The 13,815-nt window shown below is 36.0% G+C and overlaps 1 protein-coding gene across 1 annotated transcript in view; it reads left to right on the top strand.

The window, feature by feature from the left end:
- GULP1 (GULP PTB domain containing engulfment adaptor 1) overlaps positions 1–13,815 on the top strand; it is a 330,502-nt gene that overhangs the window by 118,803 nt on the left and 197,884 nt on the right. The window contains exon 2 of the mRNA XM_068967678.1: positions 11,505–11,630. The gene's annotated coding sequence lies outside the window, so the exon portion shown is untranslated. The remainder of the gene's footprint in view (positions 1–11,504; positions 11,631–13,815) is intronic.

Below are 13,815 nucleotides of genomic sequence, written 5' to 3'. Positions count from 1 at the left end.
GAATAACAATTTTGTAGAAAATTTTTGTTGTTTTTAATACATCCATTATTTTATACTGTTAGCTCAATTTTGGGAAGGTAACATGCAAATTTAATAAAATATTTTTACACATTAGTGAATAACATATTTGAGAGTGATAATTTGGTTGTACTTGACAGAAAATCAATTAAAACTCAGTTAAGCTTAACAAAGTATATATGAAAGAAAGTGAAAGTGAAGTCGCTCAGTAGTGTCTGACTCTTTGCAACCCATGGACTGTAGCTCACCAGGCTCCTCCGTCCATGGGATTTTCCAGGCAAGAATACTGGAGAGGGTTGCCATTTCCTTCTCCAGGGGATCTTCCCGACCCAGGGATCGAACCCAGGTCTCCCACATTGCAGGCAGACGCTTTAACCTCTGCACCACACATAGGCTATCATAATTGAAAGTTCTATAATGATATTTCAGACACGGCTGAATCTAGGCACTCTCATAGTTTGTTTTCCATTTAGTTGGATACTTTTTAAGGCAATGTCACCTTAAATAGGACAAAGTCACCAGGCTTTCAGTCCCCCAGGTAGTCAACTCAAGTGACTAGAGATTGCTTCTTTCTAAATAGTTTTAGAAAAGGGTTGATTTGATTTTCTTTGTTGTCACTTAGTCCAACTTTAAATTCCTGAATAAGAATAATTATGACTAGGGTTATGGTGCATTCATTGGCCAGTCCTGGACCTAGAATAATAACCCCAGGCAAACATAACTACCAGTAAGTAGCAAAGAAGTGTAGGTCTGCAAGGGACACCCAGGGCAATATCATGAGTCTGTGCCTTGTTTTGCCTTTGTTTTTGTTTTGGTGAGAGGTGGTGATGACAGCAGCAAAGCACAATGTATGTATATACTAATTAAATGAAGAGTGTACCGTTATAGTGTACCACATTAAATTAAATGTGTACCATTATATATAAGTCCCATTGAGGAAAAAAGCAGGAGTTTAAAATGGTGTACTAATATTTGGTGGTAGAACAACATGAAGAATAAAAAACCTCGATACTGAAAATGTTTCATTGCTGAAGAAAAGCCTGGGTACATAACCAATCATCTTACAAAATACTTGTGATCATAGCATTTCTGAGACTTTCTCACTTGCAAAATAATTATTTGGTTAACAGTACATACATTTATACATTTATTTTTGTGTTGAATTTTATCGGTGTAGAAGGTATTGCAGATTTTATTGAATAGTGTTTGTATAATTTAATTTAATTATATCCAATGATGGTAATATTGCAATCAATTTACCGTAGAGGTAAGGATTAGTAAAACCCTTCTCCCCCTCCTCTGCTTTAACTGTGGGAAATTGGAACACTGTATCACAGCTCACTGAAATTTGTCTTTAAGTGCATTATTCATTTCATGGATATTAGCATCAATAAAAGTAAACTCCACAGGACTGGAAAAATTAAACTAATGACTTTTTACATAATCCAAGTAAATGAATGCTTTCTGGTCCAATTTTTCATTAAGGACTCAACCACAGTTTCTTGATTCCCTTCATCTGAATAGCCTCTATTGTGGGACTATTTACAAAAATGCTTAATAAGAGCATTTATTGAATAGGTGTTCTATTTCCATACACACACTGAAACATATTTATACACTGTTACAGTTTTGGGTAGTAATATGAGGTATTTTAAAAATTAAGAGTGGCCCCTATCATAAGTGTTTTATAATTGTTTCTTCAATTACCTGAATATGTTTTTTTTTAATGTATTAAAATACTATAGTAAAGAATAGTGACTCATAATTTTCATCTTCTGAGATGAAGGAAGGAAGGAAAGAAGAATGTAAAGAAAGAAGGCAGGAGAAAGGGAAGAAGGAATGAAAGAAGGAGAGAAAATACCTAAAAATGAAGAATAGTTGGGAAAGATTCTGTTTCTAAATGGTGCTAAAATTCATATTTGCAGTGTTTTAGAAACAGTCCTAGTGTGCTCCTCCATCCATGGGATTTTCCAGGCAAGAGTACTGGAGTGGATTGCCATTTCCTTCTCCAGGGGATCTTTCCGACTCAGGGATTCAACCCAGGTCTCCTGCATTGCAGGCAGACGCTTTACCCTCCAAGCCACCAGGGAAGCCCAGTTTAAAATTAAGCCTAATTAAATCTATAAACTCTACTGCTGCTGTTGCTGCTGCTGCTGCTGCTGCTGCTGCTAAGTCGCTTCAGTCGTGTCTGACTCTGTGAGACCCCAGAGACGGCAGCCCATCAGGCGCCCCCGTCCCTGGGATTCTCCAGGCAAGAACACTGGAGTGGGTTGCCATTTCCTTCTCCAATGCATGAAAGTGAAAAGTCAAAGTGAAGTCGCTCAGTCGTGTCCGATGCCTAGCGACCCCATGGACTGCAGCCTACCAGGCTCCTCCATCCATGGGATTTGCCAGGCAAGAGTACTGGAGTGGGTTGCCATTGCCTTCTCCAATAAACTATACTAGATGTATAAAATTGTAACATTAAATAAGTAAAGCTGATGGACATTTTTGATAATGACTTAGTTGATTTAAAACCTTTGTGTCAGTTCATAGCTAAGGTCTTATTTTAAGGATTAGTGACTTATATGATTTTGGTTGTAAAATATGTAGCTGACATTATGGGAAACTTTAAAATAAAAACAATCCTTCCTAATTCTGTGGATGAATAGAATATAGTTATCTGAGAGAGGAGAAAAGAAGGCAGAGAAAATAAAAAGTTCAAAGATCCTGAGACTTATTTGCATCAACATCTGAAAAAAACCTCATGATTCAGGGAACTCAAACCAGGGCTCTGTAACAACCTAGAGAGGTGGGATGGGGAAGCAGACGAGAGGGAGGATCAAGAGAGTGGGGGCACGATTCATGTTGATGTTTGGCAGAAAGCATCAATACTTTAAAGCAATTATTCTTCAATTAAAAAAATAAGTAAATTTAAAATTGACAAAAAAGTAAAAATAAAAAGCACTCCAAATGGAAAATAAAACTATAAATTAAGTATTTGGTAAATTAAATATAAAATTTGTATTTCACCTGTAGTTAAAGAAGTACATGTTTCAGAAAAAGACAATTTTTTGATAATCAGATTGTCAAAAGATGAGTAAAAAGATCATTGCTGGAAAGGGTGGTTTGAAATTAACATTATCATTTGCTGTTAATGGAAGTCTGTTTTGTTATATCTTTCTGGAAAGCAACTTGGTGGTATATTAAAAAATACTCCAAAGATCAAATATTTTTTCACCTAGTAATTTAACTTCCAAGAAGCCATTATAAAGGAATAACTTAAGATGAGCACAAATATTTATGTATGAAGATATATGTTATGCCTCTACTTATTTTATGAAATGTAGAACTTTTAAACAATTCATCATAAGTAATGATCAGTATCAGTATCAGTTCAGTCACTCAGTTGTGTCTGACTCTTTGCAACCTCATGAATCGCAGCACGCCAGGCCTCCCTGTCCATCACCAACTCCCAGAGTTCACCCAGACTCACGTCCATCGAGTCAGTGATGCCATCCAGCCATCTCATCCTCTGTCGTCCCCTTCTCCTCCTGCCCCCAATCCCTCCCAGCATCAGAGTCTTTTCCAATGAGTCAACTCTTCGCATGAGGTGGCCAAAGTAGTGGAGTCTCAGCTTTAGCATCATTCCTTCCAAAGAAATCCCAGGGCTGGTCTCCTTCAGAATGGATTGATTGGATCTCCTTGCAGTCCAAGGGACTCTCAAGAGTCTTCTCCAACACTGCAGTTCAAAAGCATCAATTCTTTGGCACTCAGCCTTCTTCACAGTCCAACTCTCACATCCATACATGACCACAGGAAAAACCATAGCCTTGACTAGACGGACTTTAGTCGGCAAAGTAATGTCTCTGCTTTTGAATATGCTATCTAGGTTGGTCATAACTTTTCTTCCAAGGAGTAAGAGTCTTTTAATTTCATGGCTGCAGTCGCCATCTGCAGTGATTTTGGAGCCAAAAATATAAAGTCTGACATGGTTTCCACTGTTTCCCCATCTATTTGCCATGAAGTGATGGGGCCGGATGTCATGATCTTCGTTTTCTGAATGTTGAGCTTTAAGCCAACTTTTTTCACTCTCCACTTTCACTTTCATCAAGAGGCGTTTTAGTTCCTCTTCACGTTCTGCCATAAGGGTGGTGTCATCTGCATCTCAGAGGTTATTGATATTTCTCCCGGCAATCTTGATTCCAGCTTGTGTTTCTTCCAGCCCAGCGTTTCTCATTATGTATTCTGCATAGAAGTTAAATAAGCAGGGTGACAATATACAGCCTTGACGTACTCCTTTTCCTATTTGAAACCAGTCTGTTGTTCCATGTCCAGTTCTAACTGTAGCTTCCTGACCTGCATACATATTTCTGAAGAGGCAGGTCAGGTGGTCTGCTATTCCCATAATAATAAGTAATGATAAGTATCTTGAATTACCAGGTCCTTTTTATTTTAATGTGCTGCACACTGTCTGTGGTTTATCTCATTTATTTATTTCTACATTTTATAATGTATGTGTGCTCAGTCGCTCAGCATGAATTTCACTTTGCCATACGTCATTCATTAATGCAAGTAAATTTTTAGTCTGTAGCCAGTTATCACTACTTTGAATCCATTGTAGTGCTTATACTGTGTTTTAAGTGAAAGTGAAGTCTGTCAGTCATGTCTGACTCTTTGCAACTCTGTGGACTGTAGCCTACCAGGCTCCTCTGTCCATGGTATTCTCCAGGCAGGAATACTGGAGTGGGTTGCCATTTCCTTCTCCAGGCAATCTTCCTGACCTAGGGATCGAACCCTGGTCTCCCGCATTGCAGGCAAACGGTTTAACCTCTGAGCCACCAGGGAAGCCCATGTGTTTTAAATAAGAGTATCTAAATATTTGAGAGGTCAGAGTTTGTGAAGAGTTAACGTTAAAAAGAACAAAGACTTTGCTTTAATCTATTTATACTGAAAAGTATAATAGCCAAAAGTTTCATAGAAAGTGGCTTGTGTTTTCCACTGATTGCAGCAGGAGTGAATAACTTACTATTTGTTCTCCAACTTCTAATTAGGAAAATTTTGTGCTGGTGACAGCTTCAAAATTCTGCTAAAATTTCCACCTCAAATGTAGAGGGAAGAACTAGATTCAATTTGTTTTCAAATCGGTAAGTTAAAATTGATATTCTGAAATAATTTGTCCTAGCTAATCTTGCATCACTTTTTCTTTATCACTCTGAGAACTGAATGTAGATAACTTAAAGTACACATGGAACAATAAAGAATGATGTCAATCAATTCTTGGTCCAGACTGGCATCTCTGAGAATAAGAAGGGGCAGGACCAGTGGTGTCTTGGTCTAGCTCTCTTCCTACATGAATTAAATCCCAAGAATCATTCCCCTTTTATATCTTACAAATATGAATGCCCTGAATCTACTTCTATTTTTGCATTTCCATTTAGCAAATATACACAGATCTAAGAAATAGTTTGCTATCCTCATCATCTTTTACCTTGCACCACTTCCCTCTTTTATAATATTCATATCACCTTTAGGATAAAACCCAAATTTTGGCATGTCATTTGGGAAGCTTCTTGATATAGTCTTATCTTACTGTAAAATTTTTTCATAAATAGTTTCATAAGTATTTTATTTCAAAATCACTAATCACTAGCATTCCTTAAAGGTGGCATGTTTTTTCTTGTTTGCGTACCTTTGCTTACGATGTTCCCTCTGCCAACTAATTTCTTCATTAGACAACTTCTGAACTGATGGTTCAGATTCTCTTTTTTATAAGGAAGAATTTCCTGAACTTACTCTTTGTTTCTTCAATACCTCATTTTGCCATTAACATAGTCTTGCTTTGACAGACTCAAAGGAGGGTATAGACTTATTTTTCTCTCCCTAATGATTAATGCAGGGCTTCTCTGGTGGATCAGTGGTAAAAAGAATCTGCCTTCAATACAGGAGACATGGGTTTGATCCCTGGGTTGGGAATATCCCCTGGAGAAGGAAATGGCAACCCAATCTTGTATTTGTTGCCTGGGAAATCCCATGGACAGAGGAGCCTGGAGGGCTATAGTCCACGGAACTGCAGAAGAGTTGGACCTGACCTAGTGAGTGTTACAACAGCAACAACGACTAATACAATTGGACTTTAAGTAGGTGTTCAACAAATATTTGTTTGTGTTGTTATTTAGTCTCTCAGTCATGTCTGACTCTTTGCGACCCCACGGGCTGCAGCACAGCAAGCTTCCCTGTCCTTCACCATCTCCCAGAGCTTGCTCAGACTGAATGTCCATTGAATTGGTGATGCCATCCAACCATTTTGTCTTCTGTCATCATCTCCTTCTCCTCTTGCCTTCAAATCTTTCCCAGCATCAGGGTCTTTTCCAATGAGTCAGCTCTTTTCATCAGGTGGCCAAAGTATTGGATATTCAGCATCAATCCTACCAATGAGTATTCATGGTTGATTTCCTTTAGGATTAACTGGTTTGATCTCCTTGTTGTCCAAGGGACTCTCAAGAGTCTTCTCCATAATCAAGATTCAAAGACGTCAATTCTTCAGTGTTCCGCCTTCCTTATGGTCAAACTCTCACATCTGTACATGACATGACTACTGGAAAAACCATAGCTTTGACCTTTGTCAAAATGTCAAAGGACCTCTAGACCTTTGTTGGCAAAGTAATGTCTCTGCTTTTTAATACTCTGGCTAGATTTGTCACACTTTTTCTTCAAAGGAACAAGTGTCTTTTAATTTTATGGTTGCAGTAATCATCCACAGTGATTTTGGAGCCCAAGAAAGTAAAGTCTGTCACTGTTTCCATTGTTTTCCCATCTATTTGCCATGAAGTGATGGGACCAAATGCCATGACCTTCGCTTTTTGAATGTTCAGTTTTAAACTAGCTTTTTCATTCTCCTATTTCACCTTCATCAAGAGGCATTTCTTAGTTCATCTTCGCTTTCTGCCATATGGGTGGTGTCATCTCCATATCTGAGGTTATTGATATTTCTCCCAGCAATCTTGATACCAGCTTATGAAATGTCACACACACACACACACACACACACACACACACACACACGTAAGTAAATAGCTTATATACTTGGCATATAAGTCAAATAAGCAGGGTGATAATATACAGCCTTGATGTACTCCTTTCCAATTTTGAACCAGTCCATTGTTCCACATTCAGCTCTAACTGTTGCTTCTTGACATGCATACAGTAGGTTTCTCAGGAGACAGGTCAGGTGGTCTGGTATTTCCATCTTTTTAAGAATTTTCCACAGTTTATTGTGATCCACATAGTCAAAGGGTTTAGCGTAGTCAGTGAATCAGAAGTAGATGCTTTTCTGAAACTCTCTTGCTTTCCCTATGATCCAACGAATGTTGGCAATTTTTTCTCTCATTCCTCTGCCTTTTCTAAATCCAGCTTGTACATCTGGAAGTGTTCGGTTCAAGTACTGCTGACACTTAGTTTGAAGGACTTTGAACATAACCTTACTAGCATGGGGCTTCCTTGGTGGCTCAGCTGGTAAAGAATCCACCTGTAATGCAGGAGACCTGGGTTTGATCCCTGGGTTGGGAAGATACCCTGGAGAAGGGAACAGCTAACCACTCCGGTGTTCTGGCCTGGAGAATTCCATGGACTGTATAGTCCAAGGGATTGCAAACAGTCAGACACGACTGAGCAACTTTCACTCATTCACTTACTAGCAGGGGAAATGAGTGCAATTATGTGTTTGGACATTCTTTGACATTACCCTTCTTTGGGATTGGAATGAAAACTCACATTTTTCAATCCTGTGGCCACTACTGAATTTTTCAAATTTGCTGGCAAATTTGCACCACTTTAACAGCTTCATCTTTTATGATTTTAAATATCTCAGCTGGAATTCTGTCTCCTTCACTAGCTTTGTTGGTAGTGATGCTTCCTAAGGCCCACTTGGCTTCCCACTCCAGGATATCAGGCTCTAGGTGGGTGATCACACCATCATGGTTAATCTGGGTCATGAAGATCTTTTTTGTATAGTTTTTCTCTGTATTCTTCCTATGTCTTCTTAATATCTTCTGCTTCTGTTAGGTCCATACAGTTTCTGTCCTTTTTTTGTGCCCATCTTTGCATGAAATGTTCCCTTGGTATCTAATTTTCTGGAAGAGATCTCTAGTTTTTCCTATTCTGTTGTTTTCCTATATTTCTTGGCCTTGTTTACTTATGAAGGCTTTCTTATCTCTTCTTTCTGTTCTTTGGAACTCTGCATTCAGATGGGTATATCTTTCCGTTTCTCCTTTCCCTTTTGCTTCTCTTCTTTTCTCAGCTACCTCTTCAGGCAACCATTTTGCTTCTTTCCATTTCTTTTTTTGGGGATGGTTTTGTTCACTGCCTCCTGTACAGTGATATTAACCTCTGCCCATAGTTCTTCAGTCACTCTGTCTATGAGATCTAATCTCTTGAATCTATTTCTCATGAAATTTTTTTTAATGAACCAAGTTAATTTTCCAACTTTACTTTCCCTAGAGCATAGGAGTATATTAGGGCTATATGAATGTCACTACCTCAGTGAGAAGACTAGAATGCACAGGAAATGATTGTCCCAAGTCACTTATGACAATCATCTTATACTTTTGGCCTAGAACATTAGGGTAAAAAACATTGAGAAGACAACCACTAAGGCAGTTGGACAAAGATGTTAAGGCATGCTAATTCATTTGAACTTTGTCCAGAGGGTGATACGGTTATATTACTTGTTAGAGAAATCATAGTTGAGTACTGATGACCTGGTAAGGAAGTAAACTTGAAGAAGTAACAAAATGGAATGATCAGTATTGAGTATAATTGGATTTTTTTCCTGATTTAACTGCATGTAGCTGGTAAGGGAAATAAAAGGGATTAGTAATGCATGGTTTCTGTCTTGAGCAATTGTAGTATTTACTTAATTAAAGTCTCAGGACGAAGGAAAAAGAAAGGTAATTGTGAACCAAGAATCCCATTTTGCGTATTTTGAATTTAGATACCCATAATAGATATAAGAAATGAACATTCAGCAAAACTTTTTTTGCAGCATTTTGGAAATTAGTTTGTCATATTGCTAAATTCTTGAAGCTAGATATAAAAAGAAAAATAAGTAGTAAAATGATTTTGAAAAAGTTTTAAGATCATGATAATGGTGGTCTCTGTTTCATTGTAGTCTTTATTGCATTGATGACAAATAAGAGTATCTTTTAGCCTGGCTTGTTTGTTTAGGGTGGTTTTGGTGTGTATGGAATATTTAAAGATACAAATGTTGCATCAACCATTTGAGGCTTCTAGTCATATTGCAATGTTTATAATGGGTTTCTTAAACTAATACTATTTGAAAGAATGAACATTTGGTAAAAATAAATAAATAAATAAAAATGATTGGCCTCATTTAATTTTTGTACCTCTTCAAAGTTCATAATTTGTAATAAATGGTGAAAACATAGTATAAGATTGAGATAAATTTGTGCTAAAATTTTAAGAATAATTTTAGGAATCATTCACATGGAAATTGATTTTATATTTTAAAATAAAATGTGTTTAAAAAGACAGCTCATTAGCATATCTCAGTTTTTGCAAGAATATTTAAGATGCTCTTTATATAAACAAATTTAATCATATCAGACAGTGGAATAATAGATCCACTTCAGAGTATGTGTCATTTTCCTTCAAGAAGAAAGAAGTAGGCAAAAGTTCATTCTTGTTTTTTGATGTGGGTATTTTTATGCTTTTCTTTATTCTGTCACATTACATAAAATATTCTAGGTTGAAAGTATTTTCCACAGTTAAAGTGGATTTCAGTCAATCTGAGAAAATAAAAGCTGTGGGGATAACATGAATTAACCGTTTTAAGGAAAATATTTACTTTGCTATAATGTTGGAATATGATTTTTTTTAACAAAATTACTTATGTTATCTTGGCTGATTTCTAATTTCATACCATTAGATTAATATTCACATAAAATATATAGGGAAACAGCCATTCTGCTAAAAAATAGTTTTGTCTCCTTTTTTTGCTTCTCCTTGCCCAAGACAGACAAAAGAGAGAGAGAAAAAAAATGACCTGGTTAATCATTTTGGAAATCACGACATAGTTTCATGGTTACCGTTTAGCTATGCCACATTTGAAATTTCCTGTTCAGGTTGAACAGATCTATTTTCAAAGCTGGAAGTACTTGATAATGCAGCTTTATCTTTTTCAGGAAAGATAAAGATGAATCATATCATTTATATACCCTAAGAGTCAATCTTAAGAACATATCATGCAATGATTTAATAAACAGCAGCATCATTGGGTAGATACACAGGTTTTTCACTAAAATTATAGAGTATCTACAAATGGCCTTAAAATACATCCTGCTCATATTTTAATTCAGATTTTACAATTGTTGCCTTCTCTGCCAGATGCTGTTGATGATCTGACTATACACTACTGCCTTAGTATCTTCCAGATAAGCTTTTTTACTTGAATTGCCCCAAAGTTTGTCTCTGGTGCCTCATAAACTCAGATGCCTTTTTTCTTTATCTCTAAACATGTTAGAAAATGAAAAAGAATACGGTGAACAAATAGATAAACAAGCTTCTAAAGAAAATTTTAGCTAAGTTAGAATTGTTTCAGAATATTCAGATGATTCAGATACAGAGAGGCAGAAATAAAGTATTTGAGAGCCATCTTTAGTCTATAATTTGAAAAGGTGGAAAATATAGGTCTGGCTTTACCAGTGGTCTGTATTAGAGTCATGGAGGGAGGCTGAACAAATGAGTTAGATATGCTTTAGTACTTGTGCTTCCCCTCCTCCTCAACAAAAAGCACTGTTTTTGCTGTTTTGGCAAGAAGAAATACTGTACTATAAATTTTTTTTTCTGCTATTTGAATTTGTGTTAGAGGTCCATTTTAAATGATGGAATTAAGGGAAGGCATAATTTATGCTGTTGCATCTGGAAGGACTTTTCCTTTTTGTCTGTTGGAATAAAAACGTAAAAATCTTAACGAGCTGTTATGTCTCTTCTAGTTATAGCATGAGAATAAATGGAAGGATAAGCTCCCCAAATGCTTCTCCATAGCAGTTGAAGTGAAATGAAAAAAATAGATTAGTGCTTTCTACAATTTTGTTTCACCTTCTTAATCAGGGACAGAGTATGCGCTTGGTTAGTCTCATTAGCTAATAAGTGGAGGAGACAGCTGGGCTGAGTTGTCATACAGCCTGAGCGAGAGAGGGGGTATACTGTCAAGCAATCATCACTGTTTTAATAGTAACATATCCATGAATTAAAACATTTAACTCATTATCTAGCAATCTTATTTGCCCTTTTCTAGCAATCTATTACTCTGCTTTTTCGAAAAAAATTAGATGCTTTACCATGGTTTTCCTATTGGGTAACTTTCTTGAACTTTCACAAGAAATGTAATTAGAATTTTAGAGCAACATTATAATATCTAAATTATAATACCCATAAATGTAATTATTGATTACCTCCATTAAGTCCAATTTTAATTTCATTTTTAGTTATGTGTGATTCCATCTGGTATACACAAGAGAAAAGAAACCAAAGGAGAATTTGAATGGCAGCTGTATAATTGAAAGTCAAGTGTCTGCATATTCTTTCAACTATATTTGAACATACCTACCCAGGTAAGAATAAGTGATTGCTCATCTCTATACTTAACATGATTTTGAAAAATGATTCAAAACTATAAAATATGTCTTTATTTTGCACAGATTGTTTAAGAAGACAGTTTTATTGAGCAAAATGGTAAAATACATAAAAGCAAAATAAAATTGAAATCATGAATGTCTGTTCTCTAAAGATAACTTCTTTTATTATTTTGTTCTATATCACTTGTTTTTTGTTTTGTTGATTTTTCCCTTTAAACAATGTTGGACTAATTAGTATATGTATTTTTTTGTTGAATGTCTTTATTGTTTTTGTAACAAGTCTATTTTGTTCTATTTGAGAATATGAATTAATGTTCATATTTCCCATTTTATCTGTTAAATATAAGCATACATGGTTTAAAATGTTTTTAGATTGGGTTTATTATTCAGAGAATATCTTTATAGATAAATTGATATAAATAGTGCTCATTTTGCATGAGTAGAGTTACTAAAATTAGCATCACTGGTTCAAAGACTATAATGTTTTTAAAGCTTTTTATTCATATTGCTCAAATTACCTCCAGAAGGTGATAATGAGTTATAGTTTTCATTAGTCATTTTTGAAAACATTTGTTGACCCACTGATTTAGAGTTTTCCATTCAAACAATTTCCCTAATAAATCTAGTTTGTGTTGAATTAAAAATGCAAAAAACTAAGTTAAGATTCTAAATTTTGGTTGCGAGCAGTAGCATCCTCTACTCACATGTATTCAGCCAGTTTGTCCCTTACACAACTAAGCCTAGAAGGAAAGTGAATATTATATGTGCACAATCCTTTCACACTGTCTAAAAGTACATTATTTATAGATGACAGTGAAGTATACATTTATTTGATTAATATCTGCTGAAAACATTATTTCACTCAGCTCAAGCATTGTGATTATTTGATTATTGATTGTATGATGGTGGTGATAATGGATGTTAGGGGCAGGAAAACATAAAAATAGTTGCTAGTTGCTTTCTTCTTATAATTTTCAATAAAATATGATGAAATAAGAAATATATTCCAGTACTTTAGGCACAGATAGGATGTATTAAGTGCCAAGAAAGAAGTAAAAGGAAAGCATGATTGTTGATAATGATACTTTCAGCTTGGGAACTGAACCCTTCGCAAATGAGAGACCAGTTGAGTTGTGCTTTTTATTGGAGGTAGGATTTGACAGGTGAACATTTAAATAGAGGGTCAATTAGTGCATAGATACAGAGCTGAGAAAGCCTGGGGGTATTCAGAAAATTGGAAAATAGAGTAGATATAGCAGAGTGATGAGAAATATGTTCTGTGACTTGGATTCCTGAACTTTGGCATTTATATTTCATCATTATACGATGAGGGACAGTTGCAGGGGAATAAGATGATCTGTGCTTTATTCTAAGAACATAAATCTGGAAGTGATATGTGTGTTAGACTAATGGAAAGCAAATCCAAAGGGAGGGAGAACAATTTGTAGGCTTTTCTGTTTTATTTTCATCAACATCTGTTTAAACACTTGTTATTTGCCAGGCACTATGGTAGGGACTGTAGAGAAAAAAGATGAAGAAGATATAATCCTCACTTTTGAGGCACTTATAGTTAGACATACATGGCAAAAAAAAAAAAAAAGGGAATACACCATGACAGAGTAACAGCTGAGTCATACTCAAGGTAAGACTGATAGGTAACTAGCTATATTGAGATGTAGATACCAGGTTATCGACTAATACTGTTTTTCCAAAGACATCAAGTCTTATTACGGTTATACATGAAAACAGTGTTTCTATACTTTGCAAGAATTCAAGCAAGAAACCAGTGAAACTTTACGTGTAGTGAAAATGGTGTAAATGTAAAATAAGGCAGTGGTAATGTGGTGGATATGCAGAGTACATCATGAGAAACGCTGGACTGGAAGAAACACAAGCTGGAATCAAGATTGCCGGAAGAAATATCAGTAACCTCAGATATGCAGATGACACCGCCCTTATGGCAGAAAGTGAAGAGGAACTAAAAAGCCTCTTGATGAAGGTGAAAGAGGAGAGTGAAAAAGTTGGCTTAAAGCTCAACATTCAGAAAATGAAGATTATGGCATCCGGTCCAATCATTTCATGGGAAATAGACGGGGAAACAGTGGAAACAGTGGCTGACTTTATTTTTTGGGGCTGCAAAATCACTGCAGATGGTAATTGC

Source organism: Capricornis sumatraensis, chromosome 3 (genome assembly GCF_032405125.1).
Source record: "Capricornis sumatraensis isolate serow.1 chromosome 3, serow.2, whole genome shotgun sequence".
Taxonomy (NCBI): domain Eukaryota; kingdom Metazoa; phylum Chordata; class Mammalia; order Artiodactyla; family Bovidae; genus Capricornis; species Capricornis sumatraensis.
The sequence above is the reverse complement of the archived record's forward strand: the minus strand, read 5'-3'. Positions and strand labels throughout refer to the sequence as shown.